The sequence below is a fragment of the Phasianus colchicus genome, chromosome 1 (genome assembly GCF_987193195.1).
Source record: "Phasianus colchicus chromosome 1, bPhaCol1.hap1.1, whole genome shotgun sequence".
NCBI lineage: Eukaryota > Metazoa > Chordata > Aves > Galliformes > Phasianidae > Phasianus > Phasianus colchicus.
In genome coordinates, this window is record NC_143436.1 from 77,321,010 (window position 1) to 77,334,583 (window position 13,574).

The window sequence follows — 13,574 nt, forward strand, 5'->3', positions numbered from 1 at the left end:
GATACTGGTTCTGCCCATTACCCTGCAGATAATAAAGAACAAAGCACTACTCCAGTGTGAGTGAGCACGTGATTATGCCCTCCTTTCTTCTTTCAAGGTCTTTGTTAAATGTCTCCTGCCTTCAAATATTCCTCACAATAATGCACTGCATCTTTATGAATCCTTGTAATAGTGCTTCCTTGGTTAAGAATATCTGCTTGATGTTCATAGATATACCTTACTTGTTATGCATGTGAAGAACAAAACTATCTATGCTTAATGTAAGGATTAAATCAAAGAACATACCTAATATTGCATTAAGTACTGTTTGCAGGAGATGTGTGTATATGTACTATGAAATCTGGCTGCACATCAGTAAAACTGTTGTATTACTGCAGGATATATTGCAGTAAGTGTCCCAAGATTCTTGGTGATATTGCAAGGAGAAATTTACAAGCACAACCATTTCCTTTAAAAGCTCTTTTTCACTGTGATCTGCCTTTAGACAGTAGTAGACAAATAGATGAGAGTTCTTTAAATAATGTTCTTGTATTTCAACTCAGTGTTAGTACATTTTTATACTTAAACTCCTCATTCTGTTTGTATAACGCTGCACATACTACAATGTGCTTTTATGAAGAAGGTTTTCTAAACAATAACAATTTTGTGAACTGAGAGTTATAAGAGTGAAAATAATTAGATTAGACAGGTAGATTAGGCGTCTTCTGCTGTGTCTTAAGAAAACCAAAAGGGATATACTCATAATACCTGCCAAAATATTTTTCCTGTTTTATTAATTTTCATCTTAGTGATTTTGAGTTCTGTTTTGTTCTGAGAGGTCTTAGAAATGCACCAGACAAAATTTGCCAATACCTTTTAGGCTTTTTTCACTAGTCAAGCATCTATATTTAGCAAAGTCATAAGATACCAGTTTGACCTGCAAATCTATATTCCTCTAACTTTTTTTTCCTTTTTTCTAAGTTAGTTAGCAAATGTTCTGTGACAGAAAGAATGCAGAACAAAGCACCTTACTTTTGGATTTGTCATAGTGTAGGAGAAAAATTAGGAAGTGGCATAAATCTGCTTCATTTGAAACCATGGGGGTTTCACTAATATGCTGAATATGATACTCATTGAATTTCTGAAGTACTTTGATGTGCTGGTGATAGGCATGATGTGAAAAATACTATCCAGAGAGAGAGATGAACAGTTAAAAACATTTAACAAATGGTCAAAACATCCCACTACCAAATCATTCCAAAAACCTCATGGTTCATACACAGATTAATTTAAAGTTCCTAATAAGCCATATATTTGTTTCACAGCAAGAACACATGGTTTTCTTGAAATCTGCCACAACTAAGAGGGTTTCAGTCAATCTTTTCAAGGTTAAATATGGTAAGTATATAATCTCAGAGTAGGACAGTTTGCAAAATATATTAAGACAGAAGTAAACATTTTACTTTCTCGACTCTGTTCTGATGACCATCATACTAGACCCCCAAAATTTAAAGAAATGCCAACAACAAATATAGGCAAGAGAAAAACAAAGCTACAATAAGACAATACTCACAGTATCTTATAAAAAAAAAAAAAAAAAAAAAAAAAAAAGGCATAAGAGGGTAAAAAGCAATATGTCATTAGTATTAATTTCCACTCAAGGAGGACACTCATATTACCAGGAAACATATATGAATGTGCTCCCATGCTACCAGATTGTACAGGCATTTATTACATTATTTATTATTATTTTTATTATTAATTATTAATTAATTATTATTAATTATTATTAATTATTATACATTATTAATTATTAATACACCCATAGATTTATATCTTGTTCAAAAACCTACTTACGTGAACACAGGTCTTTCCTCAAATGCTGTTGGATCTTCAGTCAGACTAAGTATAGTTCTTTAATTTTATTCAACAGTTGTATCTGTGTGTTAATAACAGCCAACTATTAATCTGTCTAACACTTTTAACTGGAACAAGTGATTTTTATTTTATTTTATTTTTTATTTTTTTTGCTTTTGTTAATAGGGTTATATGAGTATGTAGTTACATAGTACTTTGTAGAAAAATAAATACCAACAGGAATAAAATGTCCATAACGCTTCTTGCTTAGAGCATTATTAAGGCCATAGAAGTCCAACTAATAGTAAACTTGCTAGAATCATCTCAGATCCTGGTTTCCAGATTTTGAAGACTGCACAGTGAAAACAACATTCAGAAAATTTTTATTCCCCTAAGCCCAGCATAGCTTGCACTGCAGCCTTCACCCTCTGCTGCCCTGGTATCATGGCAGCAACACTGCCATTGCATGTGGCCTGGCCCGGTCCTTTGACACAGGGAGGGAGCAGTGAGGTACTGACAAATAATAAGGCACTATGCTTAATTGGCAAGGAAATTGTGTCAGTTTTCAAATATTATAATTTGAAAATACGTTATCTGCAGAAACATGCTGCTGAATTAATTGTGTATCAAGGAATGCTTCATAAAGACAAAATAGCAGAACTGAAAAAAGTCTGTCACTTCAACAAAATATTTTTTAAAAAGTGAAAACACAAATGGACTTATAAAAGCTAGTTATGTGATAGCAAATCTGATTGGAAAAATAATCAAGACCATTTCCTGATGGTGAGTTTGTTCAGCAGTGGATGGAAAATACAACAGATGTGTCCCGACAAAAATATGGGTTTTTCTAAAATCAGTTTGTCTCACTAAACTACAGCCAGGTGAAATGAAGAAACAGGAAAATCTATCAAAGAAAATTTGGAGATAAAGCCACTAATTTCAAATGTTATGCTTTGGCGATAGATAAAAGTGCTGCAATACAGTTCAACTTGCCAATTTCATTAGAGGTATTGATAATAAATATAATGTCACTGAGGAAACGGCTTCACTGTTGTCACTGAAAGACAACTAAGTCCCTTGATTTGTGTGAAGCAGTTAAAAAAAAAAAAAAAAAAAAATTAAAGTGATTTTCATTGTCAACATATCTGGTATAGCTACTTGATGGTGCCCTGGTGATGGTTAGTAAAAAAGAGGGACTTAAAAAATTAGTAGAAGATGATGCAGTTACCACCAGTAACTCACATTTGATGAAATATCACTGTGTTAGACGTCAAGACACAAGTTTTAAAAATGCATAGGATAATGTAAATGGTCATGAAAGTTGTGAACCTCATAAAGTGCAAGGGGCTTAATCATCACCAGTTCTAAGAGTTTCTTAAAAGTGTGGATGCTGATTATGGGGTAAATAATCATTTACTATTCTGAAGGAAGGTGGCTAAGTCAGGGTAAAATGCTAAAATAAAACATGATGAAGTGACATCATCATTCCTTAATGGAATCAAAATGAGAATTTGTGCCAGAATGTGAAGAGTAAGAATGTGAAAATTAAGAATGGCTCTCAGATTTAGCATTTTTGGTGGATTTGACCACTCATTTAAATGAATTGAACATGGTCTTGAAGGTGAAAATCACCTTAACTGTGCTATGTTTCAGACAATAACAGCATTTGAAATGAAACTTATATTATGGCAAACTCAAGTTATGTGAAATAATTTCATGCATTTTGATACATCGGCTAAACACAGTCCTGTGAACAGTGAAGAATATGCAGCCATGCTTTCCATTTTGATAAAGAGATTTGAGAAGAGTTTTGAAGATTTAAAAAAAAATTGTCTTTCTTTAAAAGCATTTTTTACTCCATTTTCAGTTGACATAAATGTATTACTTGCACATTTTCACACGGAATGTATAGAACTGCAATCAGACACTCAACTTAAAGAAAAATTTGGTCATGTCTCTTTACCAGACTTTCATAAGATACATCCTGTCAGGCTCAATGGATGGATGGGTGTCCGGTCTGTTTAAAATATTCACCAATATAATCTTTCTCAAAGTGAGAATAAGTATTCCCTGGCCACGCCTCTCTGTCCTCAGGAACGTGGAATTCCTGAAGGCTGATTTTGCCAGTAGTGATGAAAGTGAGGAATGCATTGAGTACCTTGGTCTTTTCCATGTCCTTCATCACCAGGACTGCAGGTGTAATTTAGTGTATTAGAACTTTTTTTTGAAATTCTCCACTGAAATTTGTTTTTAGCAGCTCCAGCACTTGCTCACAAATGGTTAATCAATGGTTTATTTCAGAAGTTTTTGACTCCATATCATGCAATGATCACGATGTTTTACTGATCATTATCTAGAAAAGCCATGTGAATAAAAAAAATAATATGTATAATTTATTTTGGAGAGTTGTTGCTTTTACCTAAAGGTTCAGCCTTAAATTGCTTCAAAAGCAGTTTATCTGGAATCAGCACCATCCTTTCATGTTTAAAGGCCCACAGAGAAAAGGGAAGCAGAAAATTGATCCGATCCAAAAAGCTAGATAGTACTCATTACTGATTTATACTTTATAAATGCCTCCTCCATAACATGAAATCAATTACTGTCTCATTGATAAAGATTCATATCAGCGTCAGCTAAAATATAGGTGTCTGTCTCTGACTTCTGTGCAGTGATACCTAGGCATCATCTGAACTTTAACTTAAGAGATGTTACTTTTTCTCTTAGACCATTCCTGCTTGCTCTTTTTGTGATCATGATGGGCAATACATTTCTCCTGTGTCACCAGCTTCTGGCATAGGCATTATATATTCAAATCAGATCTCTTTAAAGATGTTCACTTTCAAAGTAGGTATTAGTTGTACTGTCAAAGGAACACCCAACACTGTAATACAGCTAGACTTACTTTATAACAAGAGATAATCTGCCAGTGAAAGCTTCTAATGCATTCTCATTCCCATGCACACACACACACACTTATTCTAAGGCTGATCCTAATAAACACTGCTATGAGTAGATAAAGAAGAAAGAGCAACAGCATTTCCCACTTGTTTCTGTGCCAGGATCTTGGGCAACAGAACTGTGGTGGGCTTCAGCTCACCACAGTTTCACCTGAGACACTCACACTAGTTCTTCCTCACTTTATGTTTTATCACAGTCACATTGCTCTCACAGAACCAAACATAAAATCTTGATCCACTCTGAACTACTTTGAATATTACTGTGAAGTTCATTTTCATAGCCTGTTTTAATCACACCACCATTCTATTAATAAATTATCTGATGAATCTTTATATTTTATTGAATCAAAAAAAGCAGACTGTCATTTTCAAAATTGTTCGAAGAATCTCTGTGCTACCTGTCACTTCTCCTTCAGTACCAACAGACTAATTCAAGCCTCAAGTGTCAAACTCCATCTCAAACTTTTTAGATTTTTTCAAACATATTTTAATGGAATACAAGTACTGTGACAATATGTGTACAGTTTTAATGAAGATGAGCATAGAACATGTAGAAATAGACAAATTCAAAATCTTTTTTTGTTTGTTTCTGCTTTTTGTATATTTGACACTCATTTTCTGCCATGATTTCTAACAGAATTTTTATATTAGCATATGAACTTAAAGGGAGACATAGATAAGGATTTCAAGTAAGGAATATTATTTCATTTCTTAGTGTGAAATTTTCATGAAAAAGTGAAACTTTTTCTGATTTTTTTTAGAGGAAGATGTTTTGTCATGTCCTCAAGTTCATTATTTTACTGAAGAAAAAATCGCTCTAAGCCATCTTTTGATTTATAGACCAGTTCTTTCATCAGCAGGAAGCAATACATTCCTCTAGTTTTCCATCTTCCATTTTGTTGTATATGGAGAATCTGAAGGATCTCAGAAGCAGCCTTTTTTCTGCGATTAGTATGGCACGTGGGCCCCAGTGCTCTATATCAACACTTAAGTCAGAGGAAAGTAGTTTTATATTTTCCTGTATTTTAAAGTCAAATAAAGTTTAATTCCTCTTTATTTGTGAACAAGAGGTGTGCATTATAGATGCATTAAAGGACTCCTTTTTTAAAAGCTCTGTGTTCTTACAAGGGGTGTGATTCAAAACTCTCGCTCATTTCTCAGAATCTCACATTGGAATATTTTGACATAGAAAATTGTGGTGATCGATGTGACTTTTGATATGTGGAGTTGCCCATTTGTATCAATTGAAATGGTTGAAATTCTACTTTGTTGAAAACTGGGTGTATTGTCTGTAGGACCTAAGTCCACATAAGCTTAGGAGTCTCCTGAGATGCACAATTCCCATAATACAACAGACAGCTGGGTGTTCAAGAATCATTTTAAAAATTTGAGTCCTTTATGTGCCCACAGAGAGGCAAGGTGGGTCTGAGAAAGGAAAATACGCTCAACTCCGTTTTAGGAGGTTTGTGACAAAAGCTGAGGTATAAAAATAAACCTGAATTCCAATGTCAATTTCTTGACATTACTATGGAGACAAAGGTCTGGAGGTTAAAATTCAAATCCTTAAAAAAAACTTCAGTGATTTCTCCTCATCAAATTCTTATCTATTTATTTATGACTTTAATGACATTGAAGAGGTCAACTACTTAATATTTAGTTTGATAATTTACACCTTCAGCATGCAAGAGATTATCATCTGTTATGCAATCAGCTAAGCAGTTCCAGCAATGCAGCTTCTTCCTCTTCCTGTAGACGTAAGAGCATTCGTACACAGAAGAGGCATTTGGTATCCAGACAAAACCAAGGCTTACTTCTACAACAGCTTCTTGGAAATCATTATAAAATGACACTGGTTAAAACCTCCCTTGACTCCTTTGGTGTGTATCCTTTTGGAATACCTTGTTCCAGGTTAGTGGGAGCATCACTTGGGAGATCTTTGGACTCTGGTTCATCATCTGTGGAAGTTTTAACCTGATTTTCTAGGAAAATGAAGCTGCCACAGTATCTTGTCTGTGTACCCCACTGATAAGTTTTGGGCTTATATAACCAAGTTTAATTTCAAATTACAGTGGAAGTATCAAACACATTTGTATTCTTATAAATTTCTTGAAAAACTGACATTTGATAGAAGGACAGGGAATTTAACTATTCAGTGAAAGTGAAAAAGGTAGATCTCAATTGTTATTGTTGCTCCTTTCTAGCAGCTTATTTAGCTAACTGGCTTGTGCTACGTGAGTACTGTTTGGTCTCCAGGCTAACTGTACTGTGTGATCATTAATAAAAACATATGAAGAATTCTTGGTGGAACTCAGAAATAAGCTGGGAGATGAGTGGATAAAGAGCGCCTATTTGCAGGAAACAAGGTTACTTATGGAAAAACTTTTTTGCCAAGGATGTGAAGTTCACAAAGAGCACAATGTGAACAGAGATCAAGGGATTCCAACAGAGGCTAGATGAGACAAACATTAAACTATAGAAAGACATAGCTCTTTGGACAGAAAACATATATGTTTTATCTGAGGTAAAATGTTTTCACGAAGTAAGGTCTTGAGAGACTGTTAAAGAATTGTTGCCTTTCCATGTGGATTTTGTGTGTGTGTGTGTGTGTGTGTGTGTGTTGTGAAATTTCTCAAAATCGGGATGAAATAGGCCAATCCTCAGCAATTGTAAATCTACTTTATAAAAATTAGGCTCAGTTTATTTGCTGCCAATAAGTCAGCTTCATCACAGACCAACTTAAACATCTCTATGCAAATGCATGTAATAAATGCATAATAACACACAGAAATAAAGGAGCTACAGATGTGCGCATATCTGCAAGGCAATTATTGGTATCATGGAGATGTGATGTGATGGCACCCATGACTGGAAAGTTGGAATGAAAGAATACGAGCTCATTAGGAAAGACAGGGATGGGAGATGAGGAGGACATGTTACCTTCTGTGTCAATGACTAGCTGGACTGCATGGCATTCTGGCTGAGGATGAATAAGAAGTCAACAAAGATCTTATGGGTCAGAATTAAAGGGAGATCAGGAACAAGTGACATTATAGTGAGAAGGTTGCCACATGCCATTCAACTATGAAGACTGAGCAGATGAGATCTTCTGTGAGCTGCAAGGAGCAGCCTTACATTCACAGGCTCTGGTCCTCATGAGAGACTTCAGCCACCCTGATATGTGTTGGAGGGTAGCAATTACTCAGCAAGGCATAATTAATCCTGAAGTACATTGATGATAACATCCTTCTCCAAGAGATAGAGGAGCTAATGAGAAGAGCTATTATACTGGACCTTATTTTTACCAATAAGGAGAGACAGGTGGAGAACGTGAAGATCAAGGGCAGCCTTGGCTGCAATGACCACGAATTGGCGGAGTTCAAGACGCTGAAGGCAGTATGGAAGGCAAGGTCACAAACTTGAACTTCATGAGAGAAGACTTAGAGCTCTGCAGGGATCTGTTTGTAGAGTACAATGGGATGAAGCTTTGGAGGGAGAAAAGAAAGTTATTTTATGTTAATATTTTAATTGTTATTTTACTGTTTCATTATGAGTGATAAATTTATAAAAATTTGTAAGTAGACCAGCTAAAGGATTCTGCTGGAAGACAGTTCTGTTCAGACAATTCCTATAAAGGCCACCAAAATTGGTCTCTGATGGGAGACCGGTTAGGATTTTAGGACGCCTCGAGGAGCGAAAGGAGGCTGTTGCGAATTGGATTTACCTCTCTCAGCAGTGATAAATAGGCATAATATCCTGGTATGTTAAATGTTGGCCTGCATAAGTCATGGTACAACCTTCTTCAATTCCCAGCCAACTGTTTGAATAATTCCAAATCACATCCATTCCAAAAAGACAGCAAAGTGCCTTTGGACTTTGGTAGTAAAATCATCCTCGAGTTATGAAGAATCTAAGAGATGGTACACAAAATATTTTTCAGTGTAATGAGATACATACCTCTCCAGAGAACTGTGCCAGTTTCAGCGATACTGTGATTCTATGTGATTCTCTGAAAAGGTATGTCTGATTAAGCTTTGAAAAGGAAATGGTATTTATGTACATTCTTGTGTACCAAGGTGATTTGACAAATGTAGCCAACGTGTTAACAGGCAAAAATTATGTTGAGAGAAGTGGAAGACTATTGCTTGCATTTTCTTGTTGAGTGCTCAGAGGAGAGAAGAGCTATGTATTTGTTTGAAGAGCTCAATCTCTTTATAATTCCCTCCTTCAAAAGCTATAAATGGGCAGTGGATGTTACGTTTGGGTGCACGGTGTATCAGAAGGAAGGTGAAGGAATACTCACAAAAGCATGCACCCAATTTTTATTGAAATGAAATGCAAATTACCAGTTTCAATACTGTACTGTCACTTTCTATGTCTTTGTGATAGCTTTTAAGGAACTTTCACTTCTGTGAAAAACTCAACCTTCTGCCTCTTTTGCAGGAATCTGAGATGGAATTTCTGTATTAAGATGACAGACCTGTTTCGTCTGCATTGCATTTCTCTACTGCTGCATTGCAGACTGGGGTGAAGATCAAATAAGTAAAAATATTCTCATTCAAACAAGCTGTTTTGTTGCTTTGTGATTATATCTTGGTAGGTTTATTTTAGATTCATAGGTAACATTCTGTGCTTTAGCTTTTAAATTCCTGTGTTATACAGGCTCACAGTAATTCCACTAGATAACTGATGAAGTTGCAAAGGTGCAACAATTGAGATGAGTTTTCTTTCTCTCTCTCTCTCTCTCTCTCTCTCTCTCTCTTTTTTTTTTTAAATTTCCCCACTGACATTCCTGTCTATGTTTGTCATCCACAGTAAGGTGGTAAAATGTGACTGAAGTTTGGGCCCACAGAGTAGTGGCCAATGGCACAAAGTCTAGTTGGAGGCTGTCTCATTCCACTCAGTGAATCCTCTGAAGAGGGCACTCCCTGCTTGACAGGGTCCCAGGAGCAATGGTGTCAGATAAAGACTCAGAGGAAGAATACAAGAAAAATTTATAGAGCTTTTCAACAACTATTAGTCAACTGTTTCAAAGCAAAATTAAGCAACATTCTAACACCAATAACTACGAAGAAAACAGTTACAACAAAGACAAGTGTAAAGCCCCACCTCTGGGAAGGAGCAACTCCAGACACGCTGGGGGCTGCTGGGCTGGAAAATAGCTTGGCAGAAAAGGGTCTGGGTGTCCTGGTGGACACCATGCTGAGCATGAATCGGCAATGTGCACTCGTTGCAAAGAAGGCCATTGGCATCCTGGGCTGCATTAGGCAAAGTATTGCCAGAGGGTCAAGGGAGATGATCCTTCTCCTCTTTTTTCAGCACTGGTTTTGCCTGAGCTGAAGTAGTATGCCCAGTTCTGGGTGCCTCAGTACACGAGAGGCAAAGACATAATGAAGAGAGACCAATGAAGGACCACAAAGTTGAAGGAGGGAGCGTGGTGCCTCTCCTATGAGGAAGGACTGAAAAAGCTGGAGCCTGGAGAAGAGGAAGCTCTGGGGGGCATCTTGCTAGTGTGGGTGAGTACATCTTGAAGGAAGGGAGGATGCAAAGAGGGCAGGGTCAGGTTCTTTTCAGTGGTGCCCAGTGACAGGGTAAGTGACAGAGAACACAAACTGAAAGGCAGAAGTTTCCCCGTAAACATCAGGAAGCACCTTCTCGCTGTGCTTCCTGGCACAAGTTACCCAGAGAGATGTCGTGGAGTCCCTTCCTTAGAGACATCCAGAAACCATCTGGATACAGTCCTGGATAGCGTGCTTGAGCTGGGGGTGTCAGACCTCCAGATGTCTCTTCTAGTCTCTGTGACTCTGTGATTCTGAGAGATGATTGGCAGTTTTTTAAGTGAAACCAACAGAGGATCAGCATTTCTGTTGCCGTCAAACTACATATTCACGTGTAATTTCCCATACAATAGAAAATATTTTCTACAGGAAAAGAGACTAGCCTTGAAGGTCAGTCTTCTGTACAAGCCTCAGGAAGTATCAGTTCTGTTCCCAGTGCATAGCATTTGTCTTTTATAGCGTTGTGAGAATAAGACTTATTCTGACTATAAAGATAGGGAATGAAACAAAATTCATCAGTTCAGCCTAAATGATTTTATTTGCTGTAAGAGAAATCTCACTGCCAAATTCTTTGCCAGCCAAGGAGTGGCAAGCGGCAGTAGTAGGACTTGACTTCAGTAAGCCTTCAGCTCAACTCCGTATCTCTCTGCCAGAGGCTGCGTGTCCAATACAGTGGAAGAAACATCAGCATATCAGTTCTGCTTCTCATCTTTCTTATTTTGTAGCCAAGCAAGCGTAGTAATGGTCGCTGTATGACAAGGTTAGACTGGGAATACCATAAGGTCACACACTGTCAGTCCTGTGCTACAGTGTCATGGCTGCGTGCAGAAGAGGTAACAGAAAACTGAGTAGTGGTGGTTGCCTTCTCAGACAGCAGAACTCTGCATCACAAGGACCATAAACCAGATGCATCATTTCTGCTGTAGGCATAGTAATAGAAAACAGACCTTTCAAATAAAAAATATATGTGATTCTTTTAGCACCTGTGATACACACTGCAGTAATTTCTGTGTGTGGACCTGTAATTCTGAAGGTCAAGTCACAAGTACAAGAATAATGTTGTGAGTGAGGCCCAGGAAACCTCTCTGTCACAGGTTTGCTGTAGACACTGTGAATGACTTCAGACGAGTAACATCCTGTGATAAAAAATATCGGGGGGACGGGGGCTGGGGTGGGGGGGCGGGGGGGGGGGGCGGGGGGGGAAGCAGCACAAAAAACATAAATGTAGTGAACATTTTCGAAGTACATAAATGTGATGAAAGCTTAACAGCTTTATTGTCTCAGAAATAGTTAACCTCCTGGTCTGCAGCTCTGTGCTTACTAAACTAAGATTTTAGGGATATAATGTAATAGCTTTAGCAGAAAAAAAAAAGCCTACAAGAGAAAAGCTATAAAGGAAAGACACCTTCCTTTGTCCCTCTCAGAGCTAAAAAGAATCCATAGTATGATTTACAAGAATTGCACATGTACACTCTTAGAAATTATGTGTTTCTTGACTCTTGGAAAGGGAAAGCATCTGGTCTAGGGGTAAACCTTACATCAGTTAAGAGGATCGAACAGTTTCTATGTGGATCAACCACATTTATTAAAAAAATATGGATCCTAACCAGCTGCACAGAGTTACAGAACACTGGCCATTGCTGTTCCTGATAAAGTTTGAAAGAACGCAAGCAGCTATCTCAGAATCCATTTGTCACTGTGCAAAACCCCATCAGTGGTTCATGCCGTGACTCAACAGTTCCCAAACACAAGGAATAAAAGGAAGACCTGAAGAACTGCAGACCAGTCAGTCTTACATAGTCCTGTGTTCAGCAGGACTATGGAGCAGATCCTCCTGGAAACATGGGAAACAAAGAGATGATTTGTGACAGCCAGGATAGCATCACTAAGGGCAAATTGTGCCTGACAAATTTGGTGGCTTTCTACCGTGGGGTTACAGCATCAGTGGATAAGGGAGGAGCAACTGATGTCATCTAGCTGGACTTGTGGAAAGCGTTTTATGCTGTCCTGTATGACATCATTGTCTGAGTTGGACTTGGGCGAGCTGACTGATTAAAAACTCAGCATGAACGAGTAATTTGCACTTGCAGCCCAGCAAGCCAACCGTATCCTGGGTTACATCAAAAGAAGCGTGGCCAGGAGGTTGATGGAGGTGATTCTCCTCTTCTACTTAATTCTCTTGAGACCCCACATACAGTATTCTTACTGCGCTTAGCTCTGGGACCCCCCAGCAGGACGTGGACCTGTTGGAGTGAGGCTAGACGAGGGCCGTGAGGATGATCAGAGGGCTGAAGCATCTCTCCTATGAAGACAGACCGAGGGAGCTGGAGTTGTTCAGCCTAGAAAAAAGGAGGCACTGGGGAGGCCTTATAGTGGCCTGCCACTGTCTATAGTGGGCCTACAGGAAAGCTGGGGACGGACTCTTCCTCTGGAAAAGTAGTGATAGAACAAGAAGTAGTAGCTTTAAACTAAAAGAGGGTAAATTTAGATTATGCATTAGGAAGAGGTTACCCAGAAATACTGTGGAAGTGTTTGGGCCAGGTTGAATGGGTCTTTGAACAACCTGATGTAACCGAAGGTGCCCCTTCCCATGGCGGAGGAGTTGGAATTAGATGATCCTTAAGGTCCCTTTAAACCCAAACCTTTCCATAAAAAAAGCCTCTTACCTATTCTAAACTGCAGATAACTGAATACGATGCAACTGTAAATCTACCCTCTACTGTTTCCCAGTAGCCAGACAGACTCTTTAAGGGGGAGGAACAGGTTGTAAAATGAGCCAGCGGGAAAGAAGACCAGTCTGGCTGAAAAGGGAGCGTTTGCTGAGGCTCTGGGAAAGGAAGACATCTTTGGAAGAAGGGTCGGGCAACTTGGGAAGAGCACAGGGACGTCTCTAGTAGAAGGATTTGTCTAGAGGGAAAATCAGAAAAGCAAAAGTCCAGTTAAGAACTTAACTTGGCCACCATTGTTAAAGATAATAAAAAATGATTTTACAAATATACTAACAGCAAAGAGGAAGGCCAGGGAGAATCTCCTGGCTTCACTGGACCTGTTGGAGAAGGTTTTCACCGAGGGCAAGGAAAAGGTTGTCGTTCTCAGTGCCTTCTTCTGTCTTTAATAGTCAGGCCAGTTATCCTCAGGGTACTCAGCCCCTTGAGCTGAAAGACAGGGATGGGGGGCTGAATAACCTCCCCACAATTCAGGAGGAAACTGTTAGCAACCTGCTACT